The following is a 9,351-nucleotide window of genomic DNA, read 5'->3' as shown; positions in this document are numbered from 1 at the left end:
TATGATATTTGTCTGATTTGGATCTTTGATTGAGTGTGATTAGTTGTGGAGTAATGTCCACAATTAAAACTGCATATACATATAGGCATAAATATAAATAAATACCACAATTAAAACTGCATATACATATAGGCATAAATATAAATAAATAAAATTCATAAGAAAAAAATCTAGATCATTCTCCATTAAAGTGTATCTATTTTAAATAGATCTCGTTTATCTTAAATGATTCCTTCTTATCTTAATGGATCCATCTTATTCTGAAAAGATTTAATCCTATCCTACTAGATCTGACTAATCTCAAAAGATTTTATCTTAATCTTAGAGACTCATCTTGTCCTAATAAGCATACTTATCCCCACTTTGCTTATCTCATAATAGTGTAACAAACATGATCTATTCCAAAATAAATTAAGTAGACCTTATCTAGTCTAATCTGATTATACCAACTTAAACCCTGATCCTATCTAACTTGACCAGATCTAATCTAATGGGCATACATGTTAGATAATACTGGTAAAATAAGACTGAATCCTACTCTTATAAATATGTTTTAATCCAAGTTGGACTAAGGTTCCAATTTAGACTAGACCACATACAACAACCTGGCCATATGCAACTACCTTAACCATCCATGGTTGCATAATCCCTCTGTTTTAATTTAAACAGAACTTCTGATCTACCTATACCATAGAATCCATCTTATCTCAAAAGATTCTATCATATCTTAATAATACATATTCTACCCTAGTAGATCTATCTAACTTAAACTAAGTTTAATCCAGTTTTATCCAATCTAATCTAGACCCTCCCTAATCTAATATGGTCTGATCTATGTTACAAGTATTAACTAAACCATATTCTTATAAACAGGTTTTAAACCTAAACGGTTGTTTTAGACCAACTAGGCCATGAACCACAACCTAACCAAAATGTTCATGCTGGCCATCCATTCCAACTCAACATCAAACCTAGGGCTGGATATCGAGCCAGCTCGGCTCGGCTCGTTCGAGCTCGAGCTAGCTCGTTAAGCTAACGAGCTGGCTCGACTCGGTTCGTTAAGTTAGCGAGCCACAGAGTCAGCTCGGCTCGACTCGTTTACGAGCTCGAGCTGGCTCGTTTAGCTCGCGAGCCAGAGCAGAAAAAAATAATATGTGTATAATAATCAATTTCGAGTTAATTTCAAACTAATTTAAACCAGAAAATAGTAATTATACTCATAGTTTCACAGACCATATCAATATAACACCAAATTAACACAACTCATCACTCATCAATTCACTATTCACACACATATGCAGCAGTTTAACCCACACTTATATTCGTATAGACCAATTTCATACATAGACATAATTCATCAATCATTAGTTTAACTTATAGGTTATAGACACCACACATACATATAACATATTCATCAATTGTTACGTAAATGATATGTATATAGTTTTGTTTTGCTGAAATGTGATAGCTCGTTTAGCTCACGAGCTGGCTCGTTAACAAACCGAGCTGGCTCGTTAACGAACGAGCTAGGATGTCAGCTCAGCTCGCGAAAAAATTCAAACGAGCCAATCCGAGCCGAGCCGAGCTGGCCACGAACCAAGCGAGCCGACGAGCCGCGAGCATTTTGTCCAGCCCTAATCAAACCAGATTTTGACCTACATCATATAGCCTGCCCTACCCACAACTATCTTAACCAAGACACCAATACGAAGAAGATCAACCTCATAAAGGAAAGGATAAGAGTCACCGTCAAGGAAGGTAACTGTCAAGGATAAAAGTCAAACCAGTTCTCTAGATGCATCAAGATCCATCATCCGGGATAGAAGTTTTTCTTGCCTAACCTTCTCTTATCCTAAGGTTTTCTAAATCTTACTTATTAGCTAAAACATAATATGCGCATGTTTTCTAGCCACACTTGCTAATGAAGAGAAACTTTTGGGAGCATTAAAACTAATTGAAAACAAAAAGTTTAAAAAACTTTCTATATCCCTTTTATTACAAATCTCGAGGACGAGATTTCTGTTAAGGGGGTAGGATTTGTAAACCCTAAAATATAAGTTTAAGAAAATTATATTTTTTTATTGGAAGAATAAAATTAGAGTTTATGAGTTATTTTTCTTTCATGCATACAAGCATTTATCTAAATGGATAAAATAGTGAAAGACTTAAATAAATAAAATTTAATTATGCATCATGCTGATTTTTGAATGTGTATCTAGTTTTAGACTTGACATTCATATCATATTTGAATATAGTAATCCAAAAATTCGAAATAAAAAAATAAAAAAAGGGAAAGAGCATAATTGTGTATGGACCAAAATTGCTCAGCCCATCACCTCATCTCATTCCGTCGGCCACAGCACCCCTCCAAAATCCTTTTCTTTATTCATTTGTAATCCTTTTCTTTATTCACTAAGTATGTGCCCGTGCGTTACTACGAGACGTGTGGAGAGCGGGCCCTAGGCTACAAATATATTTTTTGTTTATTTTTAAACACTAAGTTATATGTAGTCTAGTGGTTAGACCCAAATTTTTGGAGCAGAGGAGTGTGGCGCTCGTTCTGCACTATTTTTTTGTGGGCCCTAGACTTGGGAGGATGAAGGTGTGGTAGCACCAGGTGACCACATTAGGTTCTTAATAGAGTAAACTATAGATAGTTATATGTCTGTAAGTTGCCACAGAAGTTAAAAATCAATATAAAATATAGATACAAAACGACAAATATTATTATGATATGCAAAATTAGTCCTTTATGAAAAATATAGGGTACATCATTGAGAACATTAGTACATTAGTACGGTTCAACATTTCCAAATGAACCTCAGAAACTCCTATCTTTGCAAAAAAATGTCTTTCTTCCTGAAAAGTGTGAAATTTTTTATATAACAAAATGATGGTGCCATCCATTGGTAGGTTCCAGTTTCAGCTGTCATCTACCCCCGCTGACTTCAATGTCGCGCCACACCAAAGTTTGCGATATTTACAACCTATTTCCAAAAGTAGATCTATAAAAGTTAATAGCTTGGAAGACCAGTTGAATGCAATGGAAAAAACAAACATTTACCAAGTTGTGACATCAACATAGCTCAATTCTATAATATATAGATAGAGATATTACGAGAATCATATTTTTTAAAATGTAATAGATGTCCATTCAGTTGCACTTCTCTGTATAGTATATATGTTGAGGAACTTACAAAGTATTTATTGGAAATTAAAATGATATCCGTTAAACATGCTATTTGTCATGCAATTGCATTAAAATCAAAAGCAACCACTAACCGCCCATATTGACATACACCACAAACACTCATACTACAAGTTGTGTAACACAAAAAAGAGTAGGGAACCCTTGCCCTATGTATGTATTTTTCACGTTCCTCTTATTTCTTTTGCAGCTTTGCTCTAGAACGATGACTGGCTCCCTTGGGAGCCTGTTAAAAACAATATTTGTAAACAAAAACACATGGCAAATGGCTCTCAGTAAACAATAGCGCCGACGTTATTTGCTTATTAGAGGTCTCCACCGAATCTCTTGTATTCCTTTCTATCCTTTACCCCTATCCCTTAAATAGAAAAATGTACCAGCTACACCAGATCTCCTAACACACCTACCGTTTCTATATTTTTAGGAGATCTCCTATATACACCACCATCTCTCTTGGACAAAGGGTATGTCTAGGGTGACAACAGGTTTTAAATTTTACACTCTAAAATGTAAGAATCAGATCGGGTTAGGATCGTACCCTATTTCTATTCATTTTTGAACTAAAAACAATTTAGAGCCCTAGCAATTTGTGAAGAAACATTTAGATCATGATCCATTACCACCCCTAGGTATGCCTTTCTATCTCCTAAATCTGGATGAGGTTTTGGTAATCCACTTGAGTAATGGTCTCTCGAACCCTATACTTGCTTTTACGAACTCACTTAGGGGATAAGTAATCGAAGATCTGGTGGAGATGCTCTTATCACACCCACTCTCATATAAGAGTTGCACGGTATTATAGTGAATCATAATACCTGGATATGGCGTAGAACATCTTGGAGTTCCATAATAATCTCCAAAAAAAGTCAGACACACATCATGATCTTCATCCCAACACCGTCGAATCAGTTTGGTCACACGCTGCCCAGAATGTCCATTCGCAATCCCTAAAGGAAGATAATGAATGTGTATTAAGAAACAAATAAGTTCAATCGACAAGAATCTCCTAAAAATGCAAATTAATTACATAAACCAGTCTCTGGATGCTGATTTCTACATTTTTACACGGTGGTGTTGGTTTCATTGTCATACAAAAATGGCAATATTATATAGATTAACGCTATGTTTCTGAAACAAGCATCATCAATAAAGGCGTCTACCTAGAAATTTGGTCTAGCATGTATCTAGCACAGAAATATGTACTTGCCTTACTCCTAATGCAACATGGAAGGGTGTCATGTTGTCATGTGGGACCTATGGTACAATTAAGACTTCACATGACATGATCATCGTTGAGCTAGCTAGTGCATACCTCTCAAAAATGAGTGTCTTTTGGGGAATGCTATTCAAAGCTTCCACACATATGGCAGCAGCATCCTCTTTGCGTTTTCTTCCCTTGGTTGCTATGCCCCCACACATTTCATGCACAGTACCATATAGCGATACATCACAATAATGAATAGTATAGGTACTCCAACATGATAAATATTCCTTTCAGTTTCCAGTCCAGAAACACATGTATAATATTTAATTTGATGACTGCAAATTATATCAGACATTTATGAATACAATAGTGTCTAAATAAGTGTCCTAATTGCATGATATTTATTAGATCAATTACTGAATGCTGGGAAGATAAATTGTACGATAATTAATATGCAGTGGGGGTAAGCTGGGTTTTCGCGCTGAGACCTCAGTAAAATTGAAACCTCTCTCGCCACCGGGAGCGCTTTGTAGAGAACCAGTTCTGATTGTTGTACATGGGATGCCAGATGCAACAACCACTTCTTCATCCTTCTTTGCTAGCTTCTTCAGCTTGCTATTCATAATAGCATGCAAACCACCACTATTTCTGTAGCTGCAACCTCATCTAAATCTCATAGGGGTAAATGATTGATGCTAGAGCTAGCTGGATAACAGGAAATTATAGGAGCATTGCAACCCAACACCCTTGAAGTCGATCAGTTCAGAGAAGAAACCATTCTGTAAAAATCATGCAATTAAAGAGGAATGTCATTTATGTTCCCATATAAGTACATCACAGATCTTTCTCAAGATTAAGATGGACGTAATGTAGTTAACAAAAAATACAGTAGGTTGACCCATAAGTATAGTTCCAAATTAAGGCACATATATAAATCATTACTCTATTCCTTTTAAATCACAAGATGTTTTGGAATTTTTAGAATCATAGCTTTTGCTATGCACTTAGATATACACTAAATTTACTACTCACTCCATCCCAAATTACAAGATGTTTTGGGTTTTCTAGATTCACAACTTTTGCTATGCACTTACATGTACACTATGTCTAGATGCATGTAAATCAACATATCTAGAAAAGCCAAAACATCCTATAATTTGGAATGGAGACAGTAATATCTAGTTGATTCATACCATAAAATTCTCAAATTTCCTAATAGAAAGAACTCTTAACATGAAAGCCAAAAGAATTAAGTAATGCCCTAAACATCATGTCATCAGCTAGAGGACCTCAAAATGTGTCAACAATCAACAATTATCTAGATAATAAAATAGTACACCTCTTATTCTTTTGGCAGATAGTATGCCTCATGCTTTTTGTTGAACACAAGTACACCTCATGCTTTGGGAGTAACTAATAATGAATAGAAACCTCAAAGTTTTAACATGCATCAGTTAGACAAATTACAGCATGAACGCCCCTTAGTGCTCTCTTTGTGAAGAACTTATCTCCAATATCACCAACCATGCACTATAAATAAACCAAAATATGATTATTTGATTAGGTCGATGTGAACATGATTATAAGGGGTTTAATAGTTACATTATTACTCAAGTAATACACTCGCAATAAAATTTAAATACAAAAAGAGACATATACAGAGAGGAAGACCTGAAATCAGGCCGAGAAAAGCAAATCCTTGATAAGTTGGAAGTCAAACACATTCTGCAACCCAAACCAAGCAAATTATTAGTGAAATAAAAACATGGGATTTGCTCTGTAATATTTCACTGCATACATCCACTAATTCAAGGTAATCTAAAACATGATCTATCACTTCTATAGTGAACTCACCATCGCTTACAACTCCAACAGAGGATAGGACATTATCAGGAATGTCTGCTGTTTTTATTTCCGAAATCTGTAGCAAAAAATTAGCATTGTGCATTAGCAACAATACAAGAAACAAACAGAAGATATGCATATGATGACTTATAGTGTAAATCAAATGTTAAAGCTACATACTGATAGTGTGTTCCCATAAATTTGATCAATAATCGTCTTTGGTGCTAGTTGTCCACTGTTATAGTTAAACTGTGAGAAAATAATATTTTAGATCAGAGTAGTTTGGAATCTAACGAATAAGGTAACAAAATTGCATTGTCTTTCATTCCAAGATGCAAAAATATCAAACAAAAAAATATATAAACATGCAAAGAACTTTATTTGACTTTTTCCAGTAAAAGGAACATCCATGATTGCAGCTATGGGTGGCAAATCGCGCCGAGGCTCGGGGATGGCGTGCTGTTGTACGTGAGCAGACAAACACGACTCATCTCCACTTCACGATCTCAATTAGCAATAAAATCAACTCAGCAAAAGATATTGAACCCTAGTTTTTGCCTTTTTACCACTTGAACTATGGTTACAGACCTCATACCACAAATCAACTCTTTCGGTTAGAAGCATGCAAGATAAAAGGAAAATGCTTTTTAGGATGACCCTAAATTGGGAATCTTATGGTGCAATGTCACTCATAATAGCTAAGTGTTTTTTAAAGACCACATCTTGATCAGATAAGTAGAGGCCAAGCTTAGCAACTGAGAATAATTTACAGAGAACCAAATCGCTTGAGAAGATCTTCAAACTCTAGTATAGAAAAAAGATTAGCAACAAGGAATAACATCGTATCATAAGAATCAACAAGACAACACAAGATAGCAGTACAATACCTGAGTGGCGAGCCGGTAGAGGGCGCTGGCATGGCCGATGCCACGATGGTGCCGTGAGGAGAGAACCTAGCGACATGTGTGCTCAACCATTGCAACCATCTCCCATCCTATCCCTTTGCACCTACCTAGGGGCTCGCCTCCACCCCTTTCTCTTTGTCACATCGGGGCCAGGGTCAAGGCATTGGGTGGGGGCGAGGCGGAGGCGACGCACGCGAGGTTGAGGTGAGTAGCAGCTCCATTGAATGGCTAGAGTCGAGATGTCGGGCGGGAGCGAGGCCGAGTGTAGGCGAGGCGCTTGAGGTGGAGGTCGGCGATGCTCCCGTTTGATTGGGGCTAGGGTCGAGCCTTCGGGCGAGGGTGAGGCGGTGGTGGGGGCGAGGCGGAGGTGGAGGAGAGGCATGCGAGGTGGAGTTCGGCAGCGAAGGTGGAGCGTTTTGGGGAGGCAGGGGTGAGGTCGTGGTGCACGTTTGCGAGATGCGACTGACGGATTGCGAGGAGGCCAGAGGTGGGGGCACGGACGCACGATGGGCGCCGTGGATGGGAGGAGGCGTCGAGGTTGGAAGGGGCGCGGTGATGGGGGCGAGGCACGCGAGGAGAGGATGGAGGCGCGGCACCGCTGCAATCGCGCGATTCGGAAGCCGGATCCCTGGCGCGGAGGTAATTTGGGAGCGGGGCGCGGCTGCCATGGGCGATTCGCGTCGGATCTCTAGCGCGGAGGTAATTTGGGAGCGGGGCACGGCTGCCATGAAGCACGTGCGCCATTTAAGGGCGCGGATAGAGGCTGCCATAGATGGCGGTGGACTGCAGAGAGGAGAGCGGGGGCGCAGAGATGGCGGGCGAGAGAGACAGCAGAGAGGAGAGCAGGGTCGGACCTTCCATGGAACCACGCGGACCTTCCCTAGATGTGTTGATTCTCCTTCCATGATAGCGGACGAGAGAGCGGGGGCGCAAGAGAGGAGAGAGGGCGACGGATGGCAGAACCGTGCACCAAAAAAATGTGGACGTCTACACTAATGTCTTAAGTAATAGTAGAGATTTGCCATAACCTTTGTCACCATACATTAGCATGACATAAGCATGCAAATTAACACAGCCGTATAAGTATTATACGTATACCGGCCGCGAGAAACCAACGTTGCCAATTTCACAGCCGGCTAATCAGGTGGGGCTCCTGGGACTGGGCCCTCTTCTTCCGCCATGGGTGGCTTGCATGCTGCCAGTGGCCTGTATTGCCGCCATATCCGTTGGATTCGTTGGGATTCCAGGGGAAGTTGTTAAGATTTGGTCATCACCCTGTTTATTAATAAACACCGCGCATCCCGTGCTCTTGGAGTCTATACACAGCCTCGTCGAGTCCCTTTCCCCCTCCTCTCCGCCGTTGCCACATACTCCACGCCGGCACCCGATGCAGCCTCGGCACGTTCTCTTCTCGATCGTTGTCGCGGCCGCCTGGGGTCTCGCGGGAAAAGTGGTCCGTTGCGGATGCTCCTGTGCGGGGTAGCCCTGCTCGCCCGGCGTCTCCGACCTCTGTCATCCAGCCTCCCCTGCGACATCTCCGCCTGCTCCGACCACCGTCATGGATCCAGAACCACTATCCTTGCTAGAGCCCGTCGAGTCTGTTGTCCCCATCCTCCTACACGTGTGCTCCATTCCGAGGTGAGAAGTTCATCATGCTCATGTCCGTTCCTTGTTCGTGTCGTGCACCTGGCCTCACTGTGCCTGCATGTCGCCATGCGTGATGCCGTGAACTCGATGAAGAAGAAACATCATGCGTAGTCGTGGGAATTGAAAGAGGAGAAACCATAGAAAAAGAAACTACTAGGCCTACCTGCATCCGCCATGGCCCCACGGCACTCACACAGCTCCGAATCTGCCGCATGCAGCCAATTTCTTTTTCCTCCATGCGCCCACACCCACACCGATCTTCTGCGCATGAGAACACAGCACGTTGACTATAATTCGTAAAATATTATTTACTCAATATATTTGCGTTGTAGATCCATTTCAAACCGTTCCAGTTGCGTTAAGTTTGTAATAATATGTCTACGTATTAGAAACATTATTTGTCACGACGTGTTTTTGGTTGATTGATTAATTAATTAATTAATTGCTCATCCGATGATTATTAAAATGACGATTTAATTAAAACTAAGTTATAGCTTTAATTTGCGCTTTTGTAAATACATGTTAATGTGATTAATGTCTAC

The 9,351-nt window shown here is 40.1% G+C and overlaps 1 long non-coding RNA gene across 3 annotated transcripts; it reads right to left on the bottom strand.

Moving 5' to 3' along the window:
- Nucleotides 1-2,650: 2,650 nt before the first annotated feature.
- Nucleotides 2,651-8,180, bottom strand: LOC103647309 (uncharacterized). 3 transcript variants are annotated; one of them, XR_004856377.1, is made up of 8 exons: nucleotides 7,145-8,180; nucleotides 6,438-6,506; nucleotides 6,267-6,333; nucleotides 6,084-6,137; nucleotides 4,901-5,942; nucleotides 4,521-4,611; nucleotides 4,024-4,155; nucleotides 2,651-2,987 (listed from the first exon to the last, which is right to left on the bottom strand). It is a non-coding gene; the product is annotated as an uncharacterized lncRNA (long non-coding RNA). The 3 variants fall into 3 exon arrangements; XR_562752.2 differs by having other exon boundaries at nucleotides 4,901-5,191; nucleotides 7,145-8,174; XR_004856376.1 differs by having other exon boundaries at nucleotides 6,438-8,180.
- Nucleotides 8,181-9,351: the final 1,171 nt, after the last annotated feature.

This window comes from Zea mays, chromosome 2 (genome assembly GCF_902167145.1).
Source record: "Zea mays cultivar B73 chromosome 2, Zm-B73-REFERENCE-NAM-5.0, whole genome shotgun sequence".
Taxonomy (NCBI): domain Eukaryota; kingdom Viridiplantae; phylum Streptophyta; class Magnoliopsida; order Poales; family Poaceae; genus Zea; species Zea mays.
Note: the sequence above shows the minus strand (reverse complement) of the source record. Positions and strands in the feature narration are given on the sequence as shown.